The sequence below is a fragment of the Hyperolius riggenbachi genome, chromosome 6, assembly GCF_040937935.1.
Source record: "Hyperolius riggenbachi isolate aHypRig1 chromosome 6, aHypRig1.pri, whole genome shotgun sequence".
NCBI classification, from domain to species: Eukaryota; Metazoa; Chordata; class Amphibia; order Anura; family Hyperoliidae; genus Hyperolius; species Hyperolius riggenbachi.
In genome coordinates, this window is record NC_090651.1 from 376,444,593 (window position 1) to 376,460,208 (window position 15,616).

Here is a 15,616-nt window from a genome sequence, read left to right on the forward strand (position 1 = left end):
AGTAACATGCATTCGCTCTTAATGCAAAGGCTACAGTAGGTTAGATACAAATTCTTTACAATGATGGTGCAGAAGAACATCTCAAAATGTGCAACATTTCATCCATGTGTCACACCAGTCAGCCATTTGCCACTCCTGTCAGCCATGTGTCACACCTGTCATCCTTTCATCTAACATGTTCTTATACTTTTTTATTTGACAGAGGCTGTTATCAATTCAACATATATCTCCACTGACACACCCCATACACATGCGGACACCACATCTGGGAACGGTAAGTGAACCAAGCTGCGTTTGTACAACTGTATTCTATTAAAGAGTACAATTATATCTTTATAGTTCCTGAACTTAACTTCGGTGATTGAATGGGAGCATAAATCACCTGTTGGCTCGTAAATGGGCATAGGTGTTAAACCCCAGCAAAGTCACCATGGAGGTTTTTGCTTGAAGCCTCACAGAGAAGTCCAAAGCTCTGTGTCCACCCCCACCTGTGTTTGTCCTGCCCCCAGCTAGGCTGCTGCAGCCTGAGATCCTACCAAACTGGGGGTGGGTCATGGTAACACAGGTGGGGGTGACCACAGATCTTTCGACTTCTAGCAAAAACCCCTGTGGCGATTTTATCGATGGAGTGCAGAGTTGCCTATTTACCAGTGAACAGGTGATTTAGTCAGGGAGGTAATGGACATTTTCTGGTGATTTATTCACCCATTCAATTGCAAAAAGTTACATTCAGGAACTATAAGGATACCATTACTTATTTGAAAATACACTGTAAGGTACTCTTTGAAAAAATTGACATCACCTAAAATGATTGTGTTTATCTTGGCTGAAAATGGGTTGACACGAGCGGTAGTGTTGGGCAAACACCTGGATGTTCGGGTTCGCGAACGTTCACCGAACATGGCCGCGATGTTCGGGTGTTCGCGCCGAACTCCGAACATAATGGAAGTCAATGGGGACCCGAACTTTCATGCTTTGTAAAGCCTCCTTACATGCTACATACCCCAAATTTACAGGGTATGTGCACCTTGGGAGTGGGTACAAGAGGAAAAAAAATTAGCAAAAAGAGCTTATAGTTTTTGAGAAAATCGATTTTAAAGTTTCAAAGGGAAAACTGTCTTTTAAATGCGGGAAATGTCTGTTTTCTTTGCACAGGTAGCATGCATTTTGCCGCCATGCAGTCATAAATGTAATAAAGATAAGAGGTTCCATAAACAGGGACCGGCAACGCTAACCCAGCAGCAGCACACGTGATGGAACAGGAGGAGGCGCAGGAGGAGAAGGCCACGCTTTCAGACACAACAACCCAGGCCTTGCATGAGGACAAGAAGCGTGCGGATAGCATGCTTTTTGCCGCCATGCAGTCATAAATGTAATAAAGATAAGAGGTTCCATAAACAGGGACCGGCAACGCTAACCCAGCAGCAGCAAACGTGATGGAACAGGAGGAGGCGCAGGAGGAGAAGGCCACGCTTTGAGACACAACAACCCAGGCCTTGCATGAGGACAAGAAGCGTGCAGATATCATGCATTTTGCCGCCATGCAGTCATAAATGTAATAAAGATAAGAGGTTCCATAAACAGGGACCGGCAACGCTAACCCAGCAGTAGCACACGTGATGGAACAGGAGGAGGCGCAGGAGGAGAAGGCCACGCTTTCAGACACAACAATCCAGGCCTTGCATGAGGACAAGAAGCGTGCTGATAGCATGCTTTTTGCCGCTATGCAGTCATAAATGTAATAAAGATAAGAGGTTCCATAAACAAAGACCGGCAACGCTAACCCAGCAGCAGCACACGTGATGGAACAGGAGGAGGCGCAGGAGGAGAAGGCCACGCTTTCAGACACAACAACCCAGGCCTTGCATGAGGACAAGAAGCGTGCGGATAGCATGCTTTTTGCTGCCATGCAGTCATAAATGTAATAAAGATAAGAGGTTCCATAAACAGGGACCGGCAACGCTAACCCAGCAGCAGCACACGTGATGGAACAGGAGGAGGCGCAGGAGGAGAAGGCCACGCTTTCAGACACAACAACCCAGGCCTTGCATGAGGACAAGAAGCGTGCGGATAGCATGCTTTTTGCCGCCATGCAGTCATAAATGTAATAAAGATAAGAGGTTCCATAAACAGGGACCGGCAACGCTAACCCAGTAGCAGCACACGTGATGGAACAGGAGGAGGCGCAGGAGGAGAAGGCCACGCTTTCAGACACAACAACCCAGGCCTTGCATGAGGACAAGAAGCGTGTGGATAGCATGCTTTTTGCTGCCATGCAGTCATAAATGTAATACAGATAAGAGGTTCAATAAACAGGGACCGGAAACGCTAACCCATCACAGATGGTCATTGTTCATGTTACTTGGTTGGGGTCCAGGAGTGTTGCATAGTCGTTTCCAATCCAGGATTGATTTATTTTAATTTGAGTCAGACGGTCTGCATTTTCTGTGGAGAGGCGGATAGGCCGATCTTTGACGATGCCTCCGGCAGCACTGAAACAGCGTTCCGACATAACGCTGGCTGCCGGGCAAGCCAGCACCTCTATTGCGTACATTGCCAGTTCGTGCCAGGTGTCTAGCTTCGATACCCAATAGTTGAAGGGTGCAGATGGATTGTTCAACACAGCTACGCCATCTGACATGTAGTCCTTGACCATCTTCTCCAGGCGATTGGTGTTGGAGGTGGATCTGCACGCTTGCGGTTCAGGCTGCTGCATGGGTGTCACAAAATTTTCCCACTCCAAGCACACTGCCGATACCATTCCCTTTTGGGCACTAGCTGCGGCTTGTGTTGTTTGCTGCCCTCCTGGTCGTCCTGGGTTTGCGGAAGTCAGTCTGTCGGCGTACAACTGGCTAGAGGAGGGGGAGGATGTCAATCTCCTCTCTAAAGTCTCCACAAGGGCCTGCTGGTATTCTTTCATTTTGACCTGTCTGACTCTTTCTTCAAGCAGTTTTGGAACATTGTGTTTGTACCGTGGATCCAGAAGGGTATAAACCCAGTAATTGGTGTTGTTCAGAATGCACACAATGCGTGGGTCGCGTTCAATGCAGTCTAGCATGAATTGAGCCATGTGTGCCAGAGTCCTGCCAGAATCCTCATCATTCTCTTGTGAGCGTTGTGATATTTGTTGTGATGCATCCTAGTCGTCACCTTCTTCCTGGTCTGCTTCTGCTGACCATTCGTGCTAAATAGTGGAAGTCCAACGTGCACCGCTCTGGCCCTCGTCAGTGGTGGCATGAAATTCCTGCTCCAACTCCAGCTGTTCCTCCTCCTCTTCTTCGTCATAGCTGCTGGGGCCAGTGTTTCCTGAGGCGGATGGCCTGATGTTGGTAGTACTATCACGCTGATCGTTTTCTCCTTCAGATTCCCCCAGTTGCATCATGACAGCTGTTTCCTTGATTTTCAACATTGACTTCTTCAGTAAACACAGCAGTGGTATGGTAATGCTGACTGAAGAGTTGTCACTGCTCACAAGCAATGTGGATTGCTCAAAATTTTGGAGGACTTGGCAGAGGTCCAACATGTTGGCCCAATCGGATCCACAGAAGCTTGGCAGCTGTCCGGATGCGCCTCGGTACTGCGCCGTCATGTACTGGACCACTGCACTCTTCTGCTCGCAAAAGCGGGCTAGCATGTGCAGCATAGAATTCCAGCGCGTAGGGACATCACACAGCAAGCGATGGTGGAGGAAATTGAAGCGCTCCTGCATCTTGGCGAGTGCCCCTGAAGCAGTACTGGAATTTCTGCAATGTTTGGCCACTCGTCGCACCTTCAACAGAAGATCGGCCACGCCTGGGTATGTCCTCAGGAACCGCTGAACTACTAGGTTCATCACGTGCGCCAGGCAAGGGATGTGTGTCAGCTTAGCCAACCTTAAAGCGCGAATGAGATTACTCCCATTATCACACACAACCATGCCCGGTTTCAGGTCCAGCGGTGCCAGCCACAAATCCGTCTGTTCCTTTATTCCCCTCCAAATTTCCTCCCCTGTGTGCTGCTTATCCCCAAGGCAGATCAGCTTCAGCAATGCTTGCTGACGCATGCCAACAGCTGTGCTGCACTGCTTCCACGATCCTACTGCTGCTGGGTTAGCGTTTCCGGATGAGGTACAGCTTTGAGATGCGTTGGAGGAGAAGGAGTCAGAGAGGTAGGTGCTGCTGTTGTTATCCAGTGGGAGGGACGGCGGTGCAGCTGTTTGCGGCGTGGGCAACACCCGCGCCATAGCAGGTGAGGAATCGCTGCCAGGCTCCACAAGGTTCACCCAGTGCGCGGTAAGGGAGATGTATCGACCCTGGCCGAACGCACTCGTCCAGGTGTCAGTGGTGAGGTGAACCTTGCAGGCAACGGCATTCTTCAAGCTTCGGGTTATGTTGCTGACCACGTGCTCATGCAATTCAGGCACTGTAGAGCGCGCAAAGTGGTAGCGGCTGGGTACCACGTAACGTGGGATGGCCACTGACATCATGTCCTTGAAGCTGTTTGTCTCCACCACTCGATATGGCAGCATTTCGCAGGCCAGAAGCTTGGCTATGCTGGCTGTTAGTGCCACGGCCCGGGGGTCATTTGCTGGCAATTTCCTCTTGCGCTCAAGCATCTCCGAGACAGACAACTGAACCGTAGGGCTGCACACTGAAAGGCTGTTGGTTGTTGTGTTTGATGAAGACTAGGAGACCTCAAGAGCACTATTCCGGAAAGTGACAGTGTCAGCGTTGTCTGATGTTTGTGAATGTTGTTGTGAACCACGCAATGGCTGGGCTACTGCTGCTGCTGAGGAGGGTCTGGTGGTGAGTCTGGTGACCCCAAGGGAGGCAGTGTTGCTGGTACCCTGTCCTGGCGGCCACAGAGTGGGATGTTTGGATACCATGTGTCGGGTCATGCTGGTGGTGGAGAGGTTGTAAATATGTTTCCCCCTGCTCAGGCGGGTCTTGCACACCTTGCAAATCACCATGGTACCATCCTTACTGCAGTCTTCAAAGAAAGGCCAGACTTTGGAGCACCTGCCTTGCTGGCGATTTCTGTTTGCGCCTCTTTTGTGTCTCACTTGAACTTCCACGCTTGTGGTGCCTGAAATTTCGCGCCGCCTACCTTGTGGCACAAGGCGAACTCGTGCAGCAGTGGGTTCTTCAACAGACTCATCTGTGCTGCTACGACGGCGATGTTCTCCTTCACATACAAAATCTGGGTCTCTGTCAACATTGTCCATACCCTCCTCCTCTTCCATCTCCTCAAACTCGTCATATGTGATTGTGGGCCGCCGCCGTGGAGTAGAGCTCCCCACAACAACCTCTGCGCAGCACACTCCAACGTCGTCTTCAAGATCTTCTCGGCCGACCTCCTGCAATTGAAACCCCTCCTGCCCAACTTGCTCTGGGATTTGGGTTTCAAAGTCCTCCTCGGACTCGCCTTGCATTTCAGTGCGCGGTGCATTTCCCACAGTCAATGGTTGTGAATCCGGGCACAAAATTTCTGGCTGTTCCATTGACCTTTGAAAGGTGGAAGTTTGTTGGGCTGGGAATAGCTCCTGCGAATACCCCATTGTGTCCTGAGGAAATTCTTTGGACTGGTTATTTGGCAGTTGTGTGCGTGGTGTCGCTGCCGGTTGTGTCAGCTTTGTGCCCACTGGCTCCTTGTAACTGGCTGAGGACTCGGACCTCGTGCGTGATGTGCTGGTGCTGCTTAACCCACTGCTGGATGCTTGAGAGGTCATCCAATTAATTATCTGGTCCTGTTCTTTTGGATTTGTGAGGGTTGATTTCCTGGACAACATGGGCGGTATTGAGTGGGTTTTCTTCGGTGCTCCACTGTGGCCTGTACGTGAACCGTCAGGGGGAACACCTCTTCCCTTGCCCCTCCCTCTTTCACAGGATTTCTTCTTCATTTCACTTATCCTTAAAGTACACGCTGACTGGCAGCAGTACAGTGGCAGTACAGAAATGCTATACAGTGGCGGGTGAGCGGTGTACTACTATTCCCAGCAGCGACACAGAGCACAATGCTATACAGTGGTGGGTGAGCGGTGTACTACTATTCCCAGCAGTGACACAGAGCACAATGCTATACAGTGGTGGGTGAGCGGTGTACTACTATTCCCAGCAGCGACACAGAGCACTATGCTATACAGTGGTGGGTGAGCGGTGTACTACTGTTCCCAGCAGAGACACAGAGTGGCAGTAAACACAATGCTATATAGTGTGGCTGAGCGGTGTACTACTGTTCCCAGCAGCGACACAGAGCACAATGCTATACAGTGGTGGGTGAGCGGTGTACTACTATTGCCAGCAGCGACACAGAGCACAATGCTATACAGTGGTGGGTGAGCGGTGTACTACTGTTCCCAGCAGCGACACAGAGCACAATGCTATACAGTAGTGGGTGAGCGGTGTACTACTATTCCCAGCAGCGACACAGAGCACAATGCTATACAGTGGTGGGTGAGCGGTGTACTACTGTTTCCAGCAGCGACACAGAGCACAATGCTATACAGTGGTGGGTGAGCAGTGTACCACTATTCCCAGCAGCGGCACAGAGCACAATGCTATACAGTGGTGGGTGAGCAGTGTACTACTATTCCCAGCCGCGACACAGAGCACAATGCTATACAGTGGTGGGTGAGCGGTGTACTACTGTTCCCAGCAGAGACACAGAGTGGCAGTAAACACAATGCTGTATAGTGTGGGTGAGCGGTGTACTACTATTCCCAGCAGCGACACAGAGCACAATGCTATACAGTGGTGGGTGAGTGGTGTACTACTGTTCCCAGCAGCGACACAGAGCACAATGCTATACAGTGGTGGGTGAGCAGTGTACTACTATTCCCAGCAGCGGCACAGAGCACAATGCTATACAGTGGTGGGTGAGCAGTGTACTACTATTCCCAGCCGCGACACAGAGCACAATGCTATACAGTGGTGGGTGAGCGGTGTACTACTGTTCCCAGCAGAGACACAGAGCGGCAGTAAACACAATGCTATATAGTGTGGGTGAGCGGTGTACTACTATTCCCAGCAGCGACACAGAGCACAATGCTATACAGGGTGAGCGGTGTACTACTGTTCCCAACAGACACACAGAGTGGCAGTAAACACAATGCTATATAGTGTGGGTGAGCGGTGTACTACTATTACCAGCAGCGACAGAGCACAATGCTATACAGGGTGAGCGGTGTACTACTGTTCCCAGCAGCGACACAGAGCACAATGCTATACAGTGGTGGGTGAGCAGTGTACTACTATTCCCAGCAGCGGCACAGAGCACAATGCTATACAGTGGTGGGTGAGCAGTGTACTACTATTCCCAGCCGCGACACAGAGCACAATGCTATACAGTGGTGGGTGAGCGGTGTACTACTGCTCCCAGCAGAGACACAGAGTGGCAGTAAACACAATGCTATACAGTGGTGGCTGAGCGGTGTACTACTGTTCCCAGCAGAGACACAGAGTGGCAGTAAACACAATGCTATATAGTGTGGGTGAGCGGTGTACTACTATTACCAGCAGCAACAGAGCACAATGCTATACAGGGTGAGCGGTGTACTACTGTTCCCAGCAGAACACAGAGTGGCAGTAAACACAATGCTATATAGTGTGGGTGAGCGGTGTACTACTATTCCCAGCAGCGACACAGAGCACAGTGCTATACAGGGTGAGCGGTGTACTACTGTCCCAAGCAGACACACAGAGTGGCAGTAAACACAATGCTATATAGTGTGGGTGAGCGGTGTACTACTATTCCCAGCAGCGACACAGAGCACAATGCTATACAGGGTGAGCGGTGTACTACTGTTCCCAGCAGACACACAGAGTGGCAGTAAACACAATGCTATATAGTGTGGGTGAGCGGTGTACTACTATTCCCAGCAGCGACACAGAGCACAATGCTATACAGGGTGAGCGGTGTACTACTGTTCCCAGCAGACACACAGAGTGGCAGTAAACACAATGCTATATAGTGTGGGTGAGCGGTGTACTACTATTCCCAGCAGCGACACAGAGCACAATGCTATAGAGGGTGAGCGGTGTACTACTGTTCCCAGCAGACACACAGAGTGGCAGTAAACACAATGCTATATAGTGTGGGTGAGCGGTGTACTACTATTCCCAGCAGCGACACAGAGCACAATGCTATACAGGGTGAGCGGTGTACTACTGTTCCCAGCAGACACACAGAGTGGCAGTAAACACAATGCTATATAGTGTGGGTGAGCGGTGTACTACTATTCCCAGCAGCGACACAGAGCACAATGCTATACAGGGTGAGCGGTGTACTACTGTTCCCAGCAGACACACAGAGTGGCAGTAAACACAATGCTATATAGTGTGGGTGAGCGGTGTACTACTATTCCCAGCAGCAACACAGAGCACAATGCTATACAGGGTGAGCGGTGTACTACTGTTCCCAGCAGACACACAGAGTGGCAGTAAACACAATGCTATATAGTGTGGGTGAGCGGTGTACTACTATTCCCAGCAGCGACACAATGACCGGGGGACCCTGGCTAGCCTGGCTGGAGAGAGAACTACCCTGCCTGCCTACCCAAAGCTAAACCCACAGACAAATGGCGGAGAAATGACGTGGATCGGGTATTTATTTACCCGAACCACGTGACCCGTTCGGCCAATCAGAGCGTGTTCGGGTCCGAACCACGTGAACCGTTCGGCCAATCACAGCGCTAGCCGAACGTTCGGGTAACGTTCGGCCATGCGCTCTTAGTTCGGCCATATGGCCGAACAGTTTGGCCGAACACCATCAGGTGTTCGGCCGAACTCGAACATCACCCGAACAGGGTGATGTTCTGTAGAACCCGAACAGTGGCGAACACTGTTCGCCCAACACTAACGAGCGGCTGCAATTTGTTTGGTGCTTTTTGTCCTCCACCTATCCCTCTTTGTAGAACTGAACAAGATGATAATTTTACTGTGACCTGCCTGATACCCAGTAAAGCAATACTATAACCTATACTGGCTGGAACCAAGGGAGTTTATCAACAGGAAGCAGTGTGCACAGAGGGGTGGATCAGCGCAGTGACCACAGAGCACACTTCAGATGCGGAAGTGAGGTCATTGCTCATTTCCTGCATGTGAAGTCTGCCGCATGGTTACTGTGTGCTGCTCTTCTCTCTTTGGGTTGCTGCTGATCTGTAAGTCTGAGTGTTGAGGATGAGGAGGCGGCAGGAAGCTACATACACCCTCTGGGGAACATTTATCAAGACTGTCTGAGACAAAATATTGGTAGATTTTTAGAAATCCATGGAGAACTGTCTCAGCCATATTAAGGAATCATTAGATAGTGAAGATTCCTTCTAAAACTGTTGTAAAATAGGAGGAGCTAAGAAGGTCTCTCAGACAGTGCAGTGTGTGTGGGGAATTGTTGTTGCTGAGGTAACCAATACATTTGCTGTATTGATAGAAGCAGGGGGAGGAGCACATCACAAATCATGTCTAGCCTGCATTTCTACATCTGTAGAACTGCTATTAAGCACTTCTTAATCTGCACAGTTTAGGGATGGATTTTCACTTTTCTTAACTGTAGTGCAGCTCTAGAAATCCACGCTAAACTGCCACTATTACCTAGGATTTAAGAAGGTTCTTATTATCATGCAGAACTGTTCTCGCTGCTGGTTAGAACAGATTAAGAAGACAATAATGTCGGTAATGCTTTGATAAATCTCCCCAACTGACACCAATGCCATGTCTGGGGAGGGGGGCTACACATGAAGCTTAACAGTACCCCTGGTTTAAGATAAGACATCAGTAAGTGGTTAATGTCAGGGTGGTGGATAGGATTTAACCAACAGGAAGGGTATAGATTGGTAAGGAAATTCAACATATATCTCCACTGAAACACCCCATACACATGCAGACTAGAGATGGGCCGAACCTCCGATTTTCGGTTCGTGAACCCTGTTCGCGAACCTCCGCGGAAGGTTCGGTTCGCGGAAAACTTCACGAACCGCAATAGACTTCAATGGGGAGGCGAACTTGGAAAACTAGAAACACTTATGCTGGCCACAAAAGTGATGGAAAAGATGTTTCAAGGGGTCTAACACCTGGAGGGGGGCATGGCGGAGTGGGATAGACGCAAAAAGTCCCGGGGAAAAATCTGGATTTGATGCACAGCAGCGTTTTAAGGGCAGAAATCACATTGAATGCTAAATTGCAAGCCTAAAGTGCTTTAAAACATCTTGCATGTGTATACATCACTTTTAACTAGAAGGAACAGTGGTTGGCGTGGCACTTCTCCTATAAGAGAAGTATATGCTGACTCCAGTCTTTCGGGCGGGCTCTATGTGGACAGGTGGCCAATAAATTACTGACAGTCCGTATATTTAAACACTGTATGCAAGACGTGTGCTCCGCTGTAATCATATGAAGGAAGAAGGTTGAACAATGTAAATTAAGAAGCAGAGAGCGTGCATCATCCGTCCAAACTTGTGCATTTATTGCGTATGAGCAAAAGCCAGTGCAGTTACAGTATTGTGCATAACAAAATTTGTCTGTGTTGCATGTATCATGTCTTATTCATCATAACAGACTTATCTGTACTTCCGTAGGTTGTCCGTCAGTAATGGAGGTGGGAGTGTGGGAGTGAGATGGGCCTAGCTTGGCAACACAGACGAATACATGCAACACAGACGAATTTTGTTATGCACAATACTGTAACTGCACTGGCTTTTGCTCATACGCAATAAATGCACAAGTTTGGACGGATGATGCACGCTCTCTGCTTCTTAATTTACAATGTGTATACATCAATCAGGGAGTGTAATTAGAGTACTGCTTCACACTAACACACCAAACTCACTATGTAATGCACCGCAAACAGCTGTTTGCTTAGTGACAGCCGTGCTGGGCTGGTGCGCACCATGGCGAGATTGCTCTTCCTCAGTGATATCAGGTAATGTCTGACAGCCTTATCAACTTTCGATGGTTTTTTCTCTACCATTGTTAAAGCTTACATCTATTTTTTTTTAAATTACATTTTCTGCTGGCTGTTCAGTACCTGTAACGAGAATCTGTTATGGAGGGCAAGTCTGCCATTGTGAGTGACCACGGGTAATGGCCGGGGAATCATGGTTCGATTCCGGTCCGGAGTGGGAGCCTGAGAACCAGCTACCATCACCACACAGCCAAGTAAAGACCCATTTGCTGTATAAGTAATGTACCTGCCCTGACCGTGCTTTGCAGACCAGGCATCTGTGATCAGATGGACCCTTGACCCAGCGCAAGACGAACCAAATCGAAAGCATTTGCCAAGAATGTGTTATAGAGGGCAAGTCTGCCATTCATTCAACTGTGTGAAACTTTTGATGGTACTTTCTCAGTAGCATGGTGACCACGGGTAATGGCCGGGGAATTCTGGTTCGATTCCGATCCGGAGTGGTAGCCTAAGAAACGGCTACCACCACCACACATCCAAGGAAGCCAGCAGACACGCTGTGGGCAAAGGAGCAGGGACGGCTACCACCACACACCCAAAGAAGGTAGCAGGCACACTGTGTGCAATGGAGCAGGAACGGCTACCACATATCCAAGGAAGGCAGCAGGCATGGCATGCACGTCCTGAGGTAGTGACCAAAAATAGCAATACAAGAGGACTTTTGAGGCCCTGCTGTATATGAGATGAATCAACTTTAAATCCTTTAATGAGAATCTGTTATGGAGGGCAAGTCTGCCATCCATTCAAATGAAAGGTATGCACTGACTGCCAGGTATAATACAATGTGCAGTCAAAGATGCAGTGAAAGGTATGCAGTGACTGCAAACAGCTGTTTGTGTAGTGACGGCCGTGCTGGACTTGCTGCGCACCATGACGAGAGTGCAGGTGATGGCGGCTTTCCAGCCCATATGGTCGCCGGGCTGAGGTAGCTGAATGACAGAACAGTGACTGTCCAGCTGATCAAATTTGGTCTGTCCACAATGAGGCAACGACCTTATTATCATGGGTGTCTCCCCCCCCCCCCCTTGCCTTTGACACACTCATATAGCCGTCGGTCATTGCTTCATTGTGATACGCAAGCCCCTTTACTGCGTCAAGGTAATGATCACGAAGGGGAATTGGCACATGTACATGCCTTTTGTTTTGTTGTTGCAGCTGCAGTGCAGCCAGAAGAATTAGGCAGGCATGTACACGCACCAGAATAATTATTCTAGCAGCGGCCTTAACAATTCAGGAATCCACCTGGAGTCCTGGACCCTGTTGGTGGTGGCGGAGAAGGGGAGTGACTTAGTCTTGGGGCAGGCAGTCACATGGCGTGCAGGCAAAGATGCTGTGTGTGGGGACTGACTTAGTCTTCGGGCAGGCTTGAGCGTGCTTTGCAGACCAGGCATCCGTGGTCAGATGGACCCTTGACCCAACACTGTATGCCAGAGATGTCACCACTTGCCTTTCAACATTACGGTACAGTTTAGGTATCGCCTTTTTTGAGAAAAAATTGCTGCCTGGTATCTTCCACTGCATTGCTCTCATCTGAGGCAGACACACAAAAACATTTCCACACCTCTGAGCACTGGAGTGATGGCACTTTGGTGGTGGCGGCTGACTGAGTGTTAAGTGTAGTGCCAGAATCAGAGCAGGAGGAGGAAGATATGTCTCGCTTCTGTGCAGAAGCTGAGAAAGATGAGGTGTTCTGTGTTAAATAGTCAACTACGTCCTGACAATATTGGGGGTTAATGGCACGTGCCTTCTTCTGAACACTATACTTTGGTCGAGGGCCGCACGAAATCACAACAGCGCGACCTCGAACAGACTTGCCAGGTGGCCTGCCTCTGCCTTTTGTTTTTTCCATATTGGGGGGGGGTGAAGTGAAAGGTATGCACTGACTTGACAAATACAATGTGCAGTCACACAGGTGCAGTTAACAGGTATGCACGGAGTGGTATATCACACTGTGTGCACTCACGTAGGTAGGTGGGTGCACTGAACACAACAGGTAGGAATATGCAGTGATGGGTATTACAAATGTGCACCTGTCACACACACGTACCGTGAACAGGTAGAGTGACTGGTGGTATTAAATATCACACTGCGTGCGCTCACATAGGAAGGTGGGTGCACTGTGAACAACAGGTAGGTATATGCAGTGATGGGTTTTATATTTGTGCACCTGTCATACACAGACAGGTACTGGGCAGGCACAGTGACACTGCGTGCGCTCACGTAAGTAGGTGGTTCACTGTGAACAACAGGTAGGTATATGCAGTGATGGGTATTACAATGTGCACCTGTCACACACACAGGTAGTCACTGAATGTGCTGGGCCTGGCAGTGGCACACACAGTAGGAATTACCAAGGCTGTCTATGCAACACAAGTGTCAGTGGGACACACACACAAAACAAAAATAGATCACAAGAACAAGATTAGCTCTCAAAAGAGCTGTTGAGGGGTGCTATTTTAGCAATAAGAATCAGCAAGGAGCAAGCTAACAAGCCTACAAGAGCCTAACTAAGCTTTCCCTATAGCTCTCTCTGCAGCAGCTTTCCCTTCTCTAATTACTGCAGGCACATGAGTGAGTCCAATGCCTGACGCTGCCTGCCTTTTATAGGGGGGGGGGGGGAGTGGCTCCAGGAGGGAGTGTAGCCTGATTGGCTACAATGTGCCTGCTGACTGTGATGTAGAGGGTCAAAGTTGACCCTCATGATGCACTATGGGGGCGAATCAAACTTCCGGAAAAGTTCACGCTCGATCGCAAACGCAAACCACCAAAGTTCACCGGGAACCGTTCGCAGGTGAACCGTTCTGGCCATCTGTCACGGAACAGCCGTGAGAAACTAGAACGCAATCGGTTTATTGCGCCGATCGCCCTGGATGGTAGTCAGGCCAGCGATTTAGAGATTGACATTCCGGGTTTTTTTTAAATAGGCAGTTTTTTTTCCCCCTGTTAGCAGCTGGCAGGAAGACTGGCCCTGTGACTGCTGATTAAGCCAGAGGTGTAAACTCAAAGTTTGTCTAAGCTGATCTCACATTCAGATGTTAATTGAAGGAGCCAACAGGGCCTTTCATAGACGGAGATCCCAAGAAGCAGACACAGCTGGACTCCAGTCAGGCTGACTCCAGCCTTAGCAGGAAGAAATGAATGTACTATATAATCTTTTGCCCATTTACAGAATACAATAAATAGGGTGGTTATGAGAGCGGTATCATTGGATCCGTAGGGTCATGCTGGATCTCTTGATACCAGTCGAGAGGGGCCCGGTGCCCCTACAACCCAGGTATGAATCTACCCAGGACCCAGATCTGCTGTACTAGCCATGTCGGATATCATATTAATCTGTATTTTCCTCCAAGTATGAAGCTGTTACCCCCCTAAATGTAACGTGTATGGTTCAGGAGTTACAGCAATTCATAAGTTTAGCTCTAAAATCTCTCAGAGGGAATGAACTGTCATTTGCTGGTAGCTCAGAGGGGGCCGACATTGCCACACCCCCAAACCAGCTTCATCAAAAGCACAGAGCCAGCAGGCGGGCTTGAGTCCTCCACCCTGAAAACATCTTGAACTCATCGGTGCCAGCTTGAGGATATGCTGGCATCCACCTGGTCTGAACTCTGAACTTTGATTGAAACCCAGAACTCTGATTTTTCCCACAAAAAGGACATCTTTCCAGGAACTAAGTATTTTTCTCCCTTCTTTTATTTTTTATACTGGCTATTACTGTTTTAATAATTGTTGATTTTAATAATTGTCTGTATATATTAATTATTTATATTGCTGTGAATAAAAGACTTCTTCCAAGTCATTTACTGTTCCGCTACCCTGCTTATCAGCACACACAGAACTGATCCCGGGTCTCTGAAGATACGCTACTGTTTGTTTGTTGTTGGCTAGACAGAATACCGTGTGTTTAACTGTTTTATTCGCAGGACTAGTCAGTCAGTAAATCGGGTCCACTGGCCCATACTAGTGTTGGGCGAACACCTGGATGTTCGGGTTCGGGCCGAACAGGCCGAACATGGGCCAGATGTTCGGCATGTTCGGCCCGAACGCCGAACTCAATGGGAGTCAATGGGACCCCCGAACATGCCCATTTTGGGGGCCCCATGGGGTCGCAGGCATAAGGGGGGAGCATGCCCCGGTCGCGGGGGGGGTCGGAAATTCCCCCCACCCCCTCCGCTAGCGCTCCCCCCTCTGCCCGCTTCCCCATACAAAAAGTTTGAAACAAGTTCAATAGTACCTGGGCTGGTGGCACTGGCTGGCAGTGGAGTGAGGAGGAGGAGGAGTCCGAGTAGCAGAGTGACGTTGAGGCCGGGCAGCGAGCGGTTCAGCGCTAGTACCCTTGTGGTACTTCCGCCCTTTCTCTGACCTCACGTCCTCTGCGTGATGACGCATACGAGGGTACGCGTGATGCGTACCCTCGTATGCAGAGGACGTGAGGTCAGAGAAAGGGCGGAAGTACCACAAGGGTACTAGCGCTGAACCGCCCGCTGCCCGGCCTCAACGTCACTCTGCTACTCGGACTCCTCCTCCTCCTCACTCCACTGCCAGCCAGTGCCACCAGCCCAGGTACTATTGAACTTGTTTCAAACTTTTTGTATGGGGAAGCGGGCAGAGGGGGGAGCGCTAGCGGAGGGGGTGGGGGGAATTTCCGACCCCCCCGCGATCGGGGCATGCTCCCCCCTTA

The 15,616-nt window shown here is 49.6% G+C and overlaps 1 long non-coding RNA gene across 1 annotated transcript in view; it reads left to right on the forward strand.

The window, feature by feature from the left end:
• LOC137523074 (uncharacterized) overlaps positions 1 to 15,616 on the forward strand; it is a 37,954-nt gene that overhangs the window by 11,956 nt on the left and 10,382 nt on the right. The window contains exon 3 of the long non-coding RNA XR_011022505.1: positions 203 to 274. This is a non-coding gene — a long non-coding RNA (uncharacterized lncRNA). The remainder of the gene's footprint in view (positions 1 to 202; positions 275 to 15,616) is intronic.